The 12,821-nt window shown below is 49.6% G+C and overlaps 1 protein-coding gene across 3 annotated transcripts in view; it reads right to left on the minus strand.

The window, feature by feature from the left end:
- Positions 1-12,821, minus strand: part of LOC141099895 (proton channel OTOP2-like) — a 98,059-nt gene that overhangs the window by 68,255 nt on the left and 16,983 nt on the right. The window contains exon 2 of one of the 3 annotated variants that reach the window (XM_073587980.1): positions 8,141-8,224. The exons of the other annotated variants lie outside the window; for them this stretch is intronic. The gene's annotated coding sequence lies outside the window, so the exon portion shown is untranslated. The remainder of the gene's footprint in view (positions 1-8,140; positions 8,225-12,821) is intronic. 3 annotated transcript variants of the gene reach the window in all.

Below are 12,821 nucleotides of genomic sequence, written 5' to 3' on the forward strand. Positions count from 1 at the left end.
TGATTTTGCAATCCTTACATTTACTTAAAGAAACTGAAATATTCAGCTTCTATCACTCATTGCTTATAATGGAGAACATCGAAGATCTAGCAATTAAGGAATTTCCAATAAAACATCGCTTTTTCTATGTTGCAGTAAAAACTTAGCAAGAGAACAGGATCCTATATTCACGCCAGCGTATTTTAGTAATTAAACCTTAGTCATGGCTGAGTGCAAACACCCAGACTCCCCCATATCCTTTTACAATGCTGTTATAATGAAACACATGATTCACAATGAGGGTGGGATACAGATAAAGAGGGCCCGTCACCAAGTCCAAAGTAGCCAGCTTTTCCTCTTATTCCCGCTGATTCTGAGTATTCCAAGTTTTTTATTAATTCACCTAATGATTCCAGAGATATGGGCCTTTTTACTTAGTGCTAATTTTTGTGGTTTTTACTCGGTGGCATTGTTCACAAGATTCTTTAGACCCTTGTCTTTAAGCTGCTTTGTATAATGATCTCTGCCCCCTTGGTAAAGACCATAAAATTAATACTAAATAAAAAGGCCCATATCTCTGTAATCATGTGGCAAATTTAAAAACATAAAAACTGGATTTATCAGGGGACCAGAATAGCAGATTTAAAAAAAAAAAAAAAACAGCAACGGAATTAAGATAAAAGCAAAAGCAGCCCACTTTTCATCTGGTGATAGATCCTCTTTTAAACCATATATGCAAAAGTCATGTATAAATGTCAATGAGCAATGGATATTTTTTGAAGATTAAGAAATATACAGTATATGCTTGATAACATTTTTAGGTTTTAGCAGCAAAACAAACTGATTTAATTGCACTGTTAAGGAATACAGTGACTTGCGAAAGAATTCACCTCCCTTCGCTTTTACGTATATTGTTACATTAGAACCTGTGTTTAAATATTTTTGTAATCCGATATGTGTGATGCATCAGCAATAAATAATCTAAGATGGTGAAATGAAATTGGAAACTGTAGGTACAAATAAATGTATAAGTTCACATAACTAAAAATTGCATGTGCATATGTACTCACCCTGTGCGATGAAGCCTCTAAAAATTTCTGGTGCAAGCCATTTTCTTCATAAGTCACATGCTTAGTGAAAGGAAGTCTCCCTGTGTGCAATCTAAGTGTCACATGGTCTATCAGTATATACACACCTTTTATGAAAGGCCAAAGAGGCTGCAACAGCATTAAGAAAGAAGCACCACTGACCAAAAACCATAAAGACCAAGGAGATCTCCAAACAATTCAGGGACAAAGTTCAGGGTTGGGTTGTAAAAAAATATCCCAATCTCTGATAATCCCCATCATCAGAGCACCATCAAATCTATTATCATCAAATGGAAAGAACATAGTGCCACAAAAAGCCATACACACAATACACTACAGTTGTCAGAAAAAAGCTTTGTAAGGCTCAATTTGGGTTTGCCAAAAAAATGTGGGATATTCTCCAAATGTATGGAGGAAGGTGCTGTGGTCAGATGAGACCAAATTAATAAATAATAAAATAACAAATTTACACTTTTTGGCCACAAAAGTAAACACTATTTTTCATGCCAAACCAACACAGTTCATCACCCCAAGAACACCATCCCCACAGTTAAACATGGTGGTGGCAGCATCATGCTGTTGGAATGTTTTTCAACAGCATGGGCAGGGAAAATAGTCTGAGTCAAGGGGAAGATGGATGGTGTGAAATACAGGGATATTCTTGAGCAAAACCTGTTTCAGCTGGCCAGTGTTTTGAGACTGGCATGGAGATTCACCTCCCAACAAGACAATGACTCAAAGCATACTGCTAAAGCAACACTTGTGTGGTTTAAGGGGAATCGTGTAAATGTTTTTGAGTAGTCAAAGCCCAGACCTTAATCCAATTGAGAATATGTGGTGAGACTTGAAGGAAAACATCTAATTTGAAGGAGCTTGAGCAGTTTTGCCTTGAGAAATAGGTAAAAATCCCAATGGCAAGATGTGGAAAGCTCATAGAGACTTATCAAAAGCGACTTGCAGCTGTAATTGCCACAAAAGAAGGCTCTACAACAGTACTGACTTTAGGGAGTGAATAGTTCTGCACCCAGAAGTTTTCAGTAATTTTGCCCTATTTGTTGTTTGCTTCACAAAAAAAACAAATGTTCACAGTTGTAGGCATGTTCTTTACATGAACTGATGCAATCCCTCAAAAAAAAAAAAGTGAAATTCCAGAGGTTGTGAGATAGCAAAACACGAAAAATGCCAGGGGGGGGGGGAGTATTGCAAGCCACTGTAATATTCTCATGCTGTCCAGTCAGTAACAGAGTGAGGATATGTGATACTTACCTCCGACCGGCTCCCCCGCTGATTATCGCGCGAGAACGTCCTGGACCATTTCTCGTCTGGCGCTTCCTGCTGGGCTTCCTGTGGCGCCGACGAGCGACGCATGGACGCGGGCGGGAGGACGTCAGGATCACCTCATCTGACAGGTAAGTAGCGACCCCCGACCTCTGCTATGTCGCTGGTGAGATCTGCCTGTTTGACAGCTCACTAGCGACCACTTAGCGATGCACCAGCGATCCTGACTGGGTCATATCGTGGTCGGGATCGCTGGTGCATCGTTAAGTGTCACCATCCCATAATATAGATCCCCGAAATGTTCCTTTTCCACAGCGCTACTCTCGTCCCCCTGAAACAGCTTCTATTGCATGTGTAATAAGGGATCTATTTTATGGGATGGTGAGTGAAACTTTTTTCCTATCTCATTGAAGACATTTACATTTATTCTCTTTTTGATGTTCAGCCCCATGATATCCCAGTGGTCATATGGTGCATCCTAGTTTTTTTATAAATGAGTTTTTTTATGATGCTAAATCAGTCTTGGTTTATTAAGCACCCATAATGCATCCAGCACTTATGCCTATAGTCCTCTCCACCACCCACCTATGTGGAACCAAGCGATCACAGGGCCACCTTCCCTCGCAGCTGACCATTCAACCACAATACCATACTGCCATACACATGTCCAGGGCAGTATACTTGTACTATACCACTGAACCTCAAGTTAAAACTAGATGTGTATTTCCTGAAGGAAGTACAGATAGTGATTTGAAATGCTGCCCGGGCTGCCCCTTTAAGAGAGACTTGCCTGCTGCACCTGCAAGACTTTCAACTCAGGATCCATTTTAACTGTGGGTGCCTCTCAGGGGCCACTTTGGCCTCAGGGTCCGATTTCGTGGGTGGGGCCCTCAGGGCCCGATTTTGTGGGTGGGGCCCCTCAGGGTCTGATTTTGTGGCCGGGGCCCCTCAGGGTCTGATTTGGTGGTTGGGGCCCCTCAGGGTCCAATCTTGTGGCCGGGGCCCCTCAGGGTCCGATTTTGTGGGTGGGGCCCCTCAGGGTACGATTTTATGGCCAGGGCCCCTCAGGGTCCGATTTGGTGGGTGGGGCCCCTCAGGGTCCGATTTTGTGGCCGGGACCCCTCAGGGTCCGATTGGGTGGGTGGGGTCCCTCAGGGTCCGATTTGGTGAGCGGGGTCCCACAGGGTCCGATTTGGTGAGCGGGGCCCCTCAGGGTCTGATTTGGTGGGCGGGATCTATCAGAGTCCGATTTGGTGGGCGGGGCCCCTCAGGGTCCAATTTGGTTGGCGGGGACCCTCGGGGTCCGATTTGGTGGGCGGGGCCCCTCAGGGTCCAATTTGGTGGGCGGGGCCTGTCAGGGTCCGATTTGGTGGGTGGGGCCCATCAAGGTCCAATTTTGTGGCCGGGGCCCCTCAAGGTCTGATTTTGTGGGTGGGGCCCCTCAGGGTCCGATTTGGTGGGTGGGGCCCCTCAGGGTCCGATTTTGTGGCCGGGGCCCCTTAGGGTCCAATTTTGTGGTCGAAGTCCCTCAGGGTCCGATTTGGTGGCCGGAGCCCCTCAGGGTCCGATTTTGTGGGTGGGGGCCCCTGGGTCTGATTTGGTGGGTGGGGCCCTTAAGGGTCCGATTTGGTGGGTGGGGCTCCTCAGGGTCTGATTTTGTGGGTGGGGCCCTTCAGAATCCGATTTGGTGGCCGGGGCCCCTCAGGGTCCGATTTGGTGGCCGGGGCCCCTCAGGGTCCGATTTTGTGGGTGGGACCCCTCAGGGTCCGATTTTGTGGCCAGGGCCCCTCAGGGTCCAATTCTGTGGGTGGGGCCCCTCAGGGCCTGATTTTGTAGCCGGGGCCCCTCAGGGTCCGATTTTGTGGTTGGGGCCCCTCAGGGTCCGATTTTGTGGGTGGGGCCACTCTGGGTCCGATTTGGTGGGTGGGGCCACTCTGGGTCCGTTTTGTTGGGCGGAGCTACTCTGGGTCCGATTTGGTGGGCGGGGCCCCTCAGGGTCCAATTTGGTGAGCGGGGCCCCTCAGGGTCTGATTTGGTGGGCGGGGCCCCTCAGGGTCCGATTTTGTGGCCGGGGCCCCTCAGGGTCCGATTTTGTGGCCGGGGCCCATCAGGGTCCGATTTTGTGACTGGGGCCCATCAGGGTCCGATTTTGTGGACGAGGCCCATCAGGGTCCGATTTTGTTGGGGCCCCTCAGGGTCTGATTTTGTGGCAGGGGCCCCTCAGGGTCTGATTTTGTGGGTGGCGTCCCTTAGGGTCTGATTTTGTGGGCGGAGCCCCTCTGGGTCCAATTTGGTGGGCAGGACCACTTTGGGTCTGATTTGGTGGGCAGGACCACTCTGGGTCCAATTTGGTGGGCGGGACCACTCTGGGTACAATTTAGTTGGCGGGGCCCCACAGTGTCCGATTTGGTGGGCGGGGCCGTTCAGGGTCTGATTTCGTGGGTGGGGCCCCTCAGGAGCCGATTCAGTGGCCTGGGCTCCTCAGGGCTTGAAATGGTGGACAGGATCCCTCAGGGTCTGATCTTGTGGGTGGGGCCCCTTAGGGTCCAATTTTGTGGGTGGGGCCACTCTGGGTCCGATTTTGTGGGTGGGGCCACTCTGGGTCCGATTTGGTGGGTGGGGCCACTCTGGGTCCGTTTTGTTGGGCGGAGCTACTCTGGGTCCGATTTGGTGGGCGGGGCCCCTCAGGGTCCAATTTGGTGAGCGGGGCCCCTCAGGGTCTGATTTGGTGGGCGGGGCCCCTCAGGGTCCGATTTTGTGGCCGGGGCCCCTCAGGGTCCGATTTTGTGGCCGGGGCCCATCAGGGTCCGATTTTGTGACTGGGGCCCATCAGGGTCCGATTTTGTGGACGAGGCCCATCAGGGTCCGATTTTGTTGGGGCCCCTCAGGGTCTGATTTTGTGGCAGGGGCCCCTCAGGGTCTGATTTTGTGGGTGGCGTCCCTTAGGGTCTGATTTTGTGGGCGGAGCCCCTCTGGGTCCAATTTGGTGGGCAGGACCACTTTGGGTCCGATTTGGTGGGCAGGACCACTCTGGGTCCAATTTGGTGGGCGGGACCACTCTGGGTACAATTTAGTTGGCGGGGCCCCACAGTGTCCGATTTGGTGGGCGGGGCCGTTCAGGGTCTGATTTCGTGGGTGGGGCCCCTCAGGAGCCGATTCAGTGGCCTGGGCTCCTCAGGGCTTGAAATGGTGGACAGGATCCCTCAGGGTCTGATCTTGTGGGTGGGGCCCCTTAGGGTCCAATTTTGTGGGTGGGGCCCCCTGGGTCTGATTTGGTGGACAGGGCCACTCTGGGTCCAATTTGGTGGGGGGCCCTTCAGGGTCCGATTTGGTGGGCGGGGCCCCTCAGGGTCCGATTTGGTGGGCGGGGTTCCTTAGGGTCTGATTTGGTGGGTGGGGACCCTCAGGGTCCGATTTGGTGGACAAGTTCCCTCAGGGTCCTATTAGGTGGGCGGAGTCCCTCAGGGTCCAATTTGGTGGGCGGGGCCCCTCAGGGTCTGATTTTGTGGCCGGGGCCCCTCCAGGTCCGATTTTGTGGCTGGGGCCCCTCAGGGTCTGATTTTGTGGGTGGGGCCCCTCAGGGTCCGATTTTGTGGGTGGGGCCCCTTAGGGTCTGATTTTGTGGATGGGGCTCCTCAGGGTCTGATTTTGTGGGTGGGGCCCCTCAGGGTCCAATTTGGTGGGCGGGGCCACTCTGGGTCTGATTTGGTGGGCGGGGCCACTCTGGGTCCAATTTGGATGCCAGGGTGGCTCAGCCTCCTTTTTGTAGGCCAGGGTCTATCAGCCTCCGATTTGGAGCCTTGGGTCACTCAGCTTTCGATTTGGCGCGCCGGCCCTTTAAGACTCATTATGGTGCGCCGGCTCTTTTAGAATCACTTTGGCGCGTCGGGGGCCGATTTTGTGGCCGGGGCCCCTCAGGGTCCGATTTGGTGGGTGGGGCCCCTCAGGGTCTGATTTTGTGGCCGGGGCCCCTCAGGGTCCGATTTTGTGGGAGGGGCCCCTCAGGGTCCGATTTGGTGGGTGGGGCCCCTCAGGGTCCGATTTTGTGGCCGGGGCCCCTCAGGGTCCAATTTTGTGGGCGGGGCCACTCAGGGTCCGATTTGGTGGGCGGGGCCACTCAGGGTCTGATTTGGTGGGCAGGGACCCTCAGGGTCCGATATTGAGGGTGGGGCCCCCTGGATCTGATTTGGTGGGCGGGTCCTCTCTGGGTCCAATTTGGTGGGGGGGCCCTCAGGGTCCGATTTGGTGGTCGGGGCCCCTCAGGGTCCGATTTGGTGGGCGGGGCCACTCAGGGTCTGATTTGGTGGGCGGGGCCACTCAGGGTCCGATTTGGTGGGCAGGGCCCCTCAGGGTCCGATATGGTGGGCGGGGCCACTCAGAATCTGATTTGGTGGGCGGGGCCCCTCAGGATCCGATTTGGTGAGCGGGGCCCCTCAGGGTCCGATTTGGTCAGTGGGGCCCCTCAGGGTCCGATTTGGTCAGCGGGGCCCCTCAGGGTCAGATTTGGTGGGCGGAGCCTCTCAGGGTCCGATTTTGTGGTTGGGGCCCCTCAGGGTCCGATTTTGTGGCTGGGGCCCCTGAGGATCCAATTTTGTGACCGAGGCCCTCAGGGTCTGATTTTGTGGGTGGGGCCCCTCAGGGTCCGATTTGGTGGGCGGGGCCCCTCAAGATCCGATTTTGTGGCTGGGGTCCCTCAGGGTCCGATTTTGTGGCCGGGGCCCCTCAAGGTCTGATTTTGTGGGTGGGGCCCCTCAGGGTCCAATTTGGTGGGTGGGGCCCCTCAGGGTCCGATTTTGTGGCCGGGGCCCCTCAGGGTCCGATTTTGTGGCCGGGGCCCCTTAGGGTCCAATTTTGTGGTCGAAGTCCCTCAGGGTCCGATTTGGTGGCCGGAGCCCCTCAGGGTCCGATTTTGTGGGTGGGGCCCCCTGGGTCTGATTTGGTGGGCAGGGCCCCTAAGGGTCCGATTTGGTGGGTGGGGCTCCTCAGGGTCTGATTTTGTGGGTGGGGCCCCTCAGGGTCCAATTTGGTGGTCGGGGCCCCTCAGGGTCCGATTTGGTGGGCGGGGCCACTCTGGGTCTGATTTGGTGGGCGGGGCCACTCTGGGTCTGATTTGGTGGGCGGGGCCACTCTGGGTCCAATTTGGATGCCAGGGTGGCTCAGCCTCCTTTTTGTAGGCCAGGGTCTATCAGCCTCCGATTTGGAGCCTTGGGTCACTCAGCTTTCGATTTGGTGCGCCGGCCCTTTAAGACTCATTTTGGTGCGCCGGCTCTTTAAGAACCACTTTGGCCCCTCAGGATCCGATTTTGTGGCCGGGGCCCCTCACGGTCCGATTTGGTGGGTGAGGCCCCTCAGGGTCTGATTTTGTGGCCGGGGCCCCTCAGGGTCCGATTTTGTGCTCTTTAAGAATCACTTTGGAGCGTCGGCCCTTTAAGAGCCAGGGTGGCTCACTGGGCTTCTAAATCCACTTTGGCGCACATTCTCTCTCAGGGGCATGCGTCATGTGATGAAGCTAGATTTGCATTTGTGCTGTGGGTTTCGCTTTAAGAGCTGATATTATGTGGCAGAAGCTCTCTCCTGGAGATGTCATGTGACGTTCGTAGGCGTTGGCATAGTAACTGGGTCTGCCTGCGCATATCAATGAGCTCAACTGCCATTTCAATCGCCTCAGGGCACGTTTTAAGCTTCCCATTGAAAAGCATTGGAGACAGTGCATTCCAATGACGGGAAAAAAAATTTTCAAACGCAAATTGCGCAAAAACTACAAATCTGATCAACAAGAAAAATACTTAGCACACCTCTCATGGACGCTGGCTTCGAAACGACACCTCAGCGGAGTCTGTGCGTGTAGCCGTTCGGGCTGTATTAATTGCGGAAATCAACTGGAAAATGAGAAGAAGAAGAAGAAGAAGAAGAAGAAGAAGAAGAAGAAGAAGTTAGCAGCGTTCGGATTACAATACAGTGGTTTTTTCAAACCACTATAATTATCCCCATTGTGTTGTTGCTTGAAATGGCAAGAGAACGTGGCAACATTAACAGCATTTGGGTTACTCGCATAACTCATTTTTACCTACCTTTAATGCATTCAGTGTGCAACTCACATATTTTAGATAACACATAGTACATGTGGCAGTTTATATCATGAACCACCCAACTATTGGAAAGATAAAATAAGTTCTTCCCTATTTGTACACTTATGGTAGTCACATTTATAGAAGCCATAACCAAGATTCTGTTCAGCGCAAAGTCGGTGATCGCCTAGATACTAAATACCTGGACTGGAATTTCTCTTAGCGACATGTACTGTTACAAAATTGGCTAAGATTTAGTCATGATACACTTCACTTCTGAAAACTGTCTGATTTATGGAGTCACAAATGTCACATCCTGTTTGGATTTACTTCAACATCTATCAGGAGTTTATTCTTTAATGAAATCACTCTGTGTTAAATTTCATGCTCTATTTCTAGCCTCATCAAATAATGCTCTTAGCCGTTCCTAAGTATTTCCGAGATTACTTCAAAAGTGCTATCGTGATTTGTGCCTTCACGGACTCTTAATCTTACTCATTCACAATAAAGGATACTTTATTTGACATGCCTTGAATGACAATATGTGGTGTGAGGTAGCGCTGTTATTCGGGTAGGGGATACTCGCTCAGCAGCCGCAAAATCAGATCCGGCACAGATTTTCCATAAAGCAAGCATAGTCCATGCGGTTTATTCAACATCATAAACCCACAGCAGCAACAAAACTTCATATAAACAGCAGAGTGTCCATGGCAGAGTTTCACTCTGTAAACCCTGTGTTCACACAGGTTGTACATTGTCCAACATACAGGCTCTCTTAGCCTCACTTATCTCAACCACGTCCGAGTTTCCTCATGGCTGCTTCAACTTACTGCAGACATTCATTCCCTCCCCTGGGAACTCTCAGACACGTGCAGCCATTCACCACAGCCACTTCACAGGCTGTTAGCCAGGAAGCTCCATCTCAGCGGGACCTTCCACACTGGACCAATTGGGTCCCAGCATTCACCCCCTGTGACATACCCTGGCCTCATTATATGGTTCATAGCCACGCCCACCGGGTCACATGACTATGACCTCATCACAGGTCCTTCACACACACATATACACTTTACAATAGCGCTATTAAACACACCCCCTGGGTGGGTTTGTGGGTAACTAGTCCCTGACACATTGAACCAGCACCTCAGCAGTATCACTGTTGATTAACACACACATAAATCTCCATCTCAAGGCCACCCACCTTGAGATACATAACGGTCATTCAGTATCTTGCCATTCATCCACTCTCCTGGGACATCCATACAGCGCCCCCTAGTGGACATAGTGGTCACTACACCACAGTGGCTAAGAGAATTTCCAGCCACCCCTTTCCTGTAGTGAGGTACCACAATTGACAATTGGTATGACAATTCAGTGTCCAGGAAAGAAGTCCTGTGTCTGTCAAATACAGAAATACAGAATTGAATCTTAAATTCATATCATATATGTGACAAAATCTGAAAAGGCATCCTTAGTACCATGCCAAATTAAAAGGCAGTTGTTAATAAATCTTGCATACCATGTGATGTGTCCAATAATTGGACTATCAGCACTAAACAAGCAGCCTTAAACATATTTTCAAATGAAGGTGGTATTTTGCCCCTATTGAGACACCCTTTATTTGCAAATATACTCCCTGTTAAATGAAATATAATTTTGTAGGATTTAAACATTATAATGAAGCTCTTAAATTCATTACTCTAAGTACTGTAAGTATCCGAGTAACATTACAAAAGCTTGATGCCTAAAGCCTGGGGTATAAATGAATAAACTGCCAAAATTCTATGGAGCAAACTCAATCCTCATACCAACGAAGCTTATCCATGACATATAAAACATTTTTAATATCCCGTTAGTAACTCAGAGGTTGTAGGACCAAAAAATTGTAGATAATGATCCAGTTAGGCCCCCAAACATTCATTGAGGCACCCTATCTGAACAATTATAGGCCTGAAAGTGAGCAGCAAATTCTTCTGTACTTTTGAATAAGTATGAAAATTGTGACAGTATTGGGGGTAACAGATAGTCTGTAACTTTTTTGATAATAGCGCTCATAGACATACCTGTTTGAAGTAGATTCCCAAATGTGCACTGAGAAATCTGAAGTGGGTGCCTATTTTAGTTTACAGTAAGTTTTGTTATCCAACACTTACCCAAATCCAAAATAGCCACTAAACCACCTTAGTCTCCTTCCTTTATCAACAGGTCTTCATTGTTCCCTAGTTCCTCTAAAGTTACCGTACTTTCTCAGACGTAGTTAGATTATTAATGAAATTACGTGTACTCACAGTAACAACTGATTTAACCCATTCCTCCACCACCAGTCCCAGAAATCCATCCATGGCTAAAGACCATGTAGCCACATAGTAGAAATCGGGATTACTCCTGGAGAAGGACAAAAGTAACTCAACGTTGCTATGCATAGATTCACACTGTAAACTCTGTAATATAAGAAAATCTCCCTGGTTCCTAGAATTGTCCTAAATTAATCAGTCTGTGATTCCGATAAAGTATAACTAGATAAATTATAATACAGACTGACTTATCTGTATTTTCTGCTGATTCTCTGAGGGTATCTTTTCTCTAAGATGCTTATGACCCGCTTTCTTATGTTTCTTTCTGGTCTACCATGGTTTAGAATTGTGCAATGCTTCTATTCCAAAAATCACTCGTTGACTTATTGAGTGACCTGATATAATGAGTAGAGTTGAGCGACTTTTGGTTTTTTAGGGTCGCGTTTCGTTTAGTGAAACCCGACTTTTCCAAAAGTCGGGTCGAGCAAGATCGTCCGATTATAGGGAAAAGTCGGGGTCGTCCCGAAACACGAAACCCAATGTAAGTCAATGGGGAATAAAAGTCGGCAGTGAGAGGAGGACAGGAAACACACCTACAGTGCCCATTTGAATGCCAAAAGCATCAATTCTTCTTACTTAAGCTTGTCAACCTTAATTAACTTCATAATACAAGTTACGCACTGAAAAATGGGGGTTATTTGGCTAAAGTTGTGGGGGGGGAGGGCTGGCTGCAGGTTTTCATGTGCCCTGGGCGAAAGAGCGCCCCTTTAACACATACCACAACTCATCATGCTCCGATACGGCAGAGAAATAGCGGTATAGTACAATGAAAAATACCTCACTTTTTACATCTCATGACGAGGCCCATCTATTTCTCCATACAGAATCATTGGTCCCATATAATGTTTGAAACAGTATATGATGAGCTCCACATAATGCTACAGTATATGTTGGTCCCCATGGATGAAGCTCCACTATCTTATGGGCCCAAATAATGCTCCAAACATAATGGGCCCCATTTCTAATGCTCTAGTCTATAATGGGCCCTGTAAATGCTGCTCCAGTGTCTGATGTCCACCTTTGGAATGTTCCAGTGTATGGTGGGCCCCATCTATCATTCTCCAGAGTATAGTGCTCCCCAAAAATTGCTGTCCCAACATTGAAAACAATCAAATAAGTCTCCTCGCTAGGGAATCCCTGTACTAGTCTAGACTCCTCGTCATCCCCATCTTCCATCTCACTGTACAGTATTTCAACTTTGCAAGTGCTGTGATCCTGGGCAAGCAGGGGGGGCCCACTCGTTGGCGATGGCACTGGCACAGGGCCCCTGATAGTACGGTGGTGTGTCTGATGGCGGGTGGGCCGAACCTGCACTTTCATCTGCAGCTTCCTCTTTGTCACCGTGTAAGATGGAACTGTATATGGGAAGGGTAACCTGAGTTTCATCAGGGTCAGATTCAGGCCGGGTAGCATGCGAGGGGAATGTAGTGGTCTGGGTCAATGTACCAGCAGATTCATCGAGCAGTGGCTGGGCATCAGTGCACCTGTGTCGCCCCCAGGAGTACGGTCGCCACAGTGGCATTACCTTCTTCCTAGGGAGTGTGATGTCATGCTTGGGAGCAACGAAGGATCTCTCTAGCAGGTTAACTGATTGGGCGGCGTTATTCCCACGAGTCATGACCCTCCAAACAGCGTTCATGAAGGCAAAGTGTTTGTTTTACGTGGGCAGTATGGTTGCAAAGCTGAACCTTAAAGGAATGTCCAGAAGGGCACCACCAGGAGTGGAGCCTACGGATAAATTCGACTCCACCTGGGAAACCTCAACCATGCCAGCTACAGAACAGATGCACACATTGCAAGCTTAATTCCGTTAACGAACGAGACTCCGTCATGCCCCGCGGTCCGAGTCCGGCTTACTAGAGGGACACGTGAGGCTCTGGCACATGAGATTGGTCAATAACTGGTGTGTCATGCCCTTACATGTCCGTGGCTGCATGTGCGCTACACTGAAAAGGCCAGCGTTTGTCGCTTACAGGTGCAGATAACCTGCTGAACAACGTTAGTGATGGGGATCACTGATTACAATTATTACCCGTGAACAATGATTTCCCAGT

Source organism: Dendrobates tinctorius, unplaced genomic scaffold (genome assembly GCF_039654945.1).
Source record: "Dendrobates tinctorius isolate UK_male_01 unplaced genomic scaffold, ASM3965494v1 ptg000103l, whole genome shotgun sequence".
Taxonomy (NCBI): Eukaryota; Metazoa; Chordata; class Amphibia; order Anura; family Dendrobatidae; genus Dendrobates; species Dendrobates tinctorius.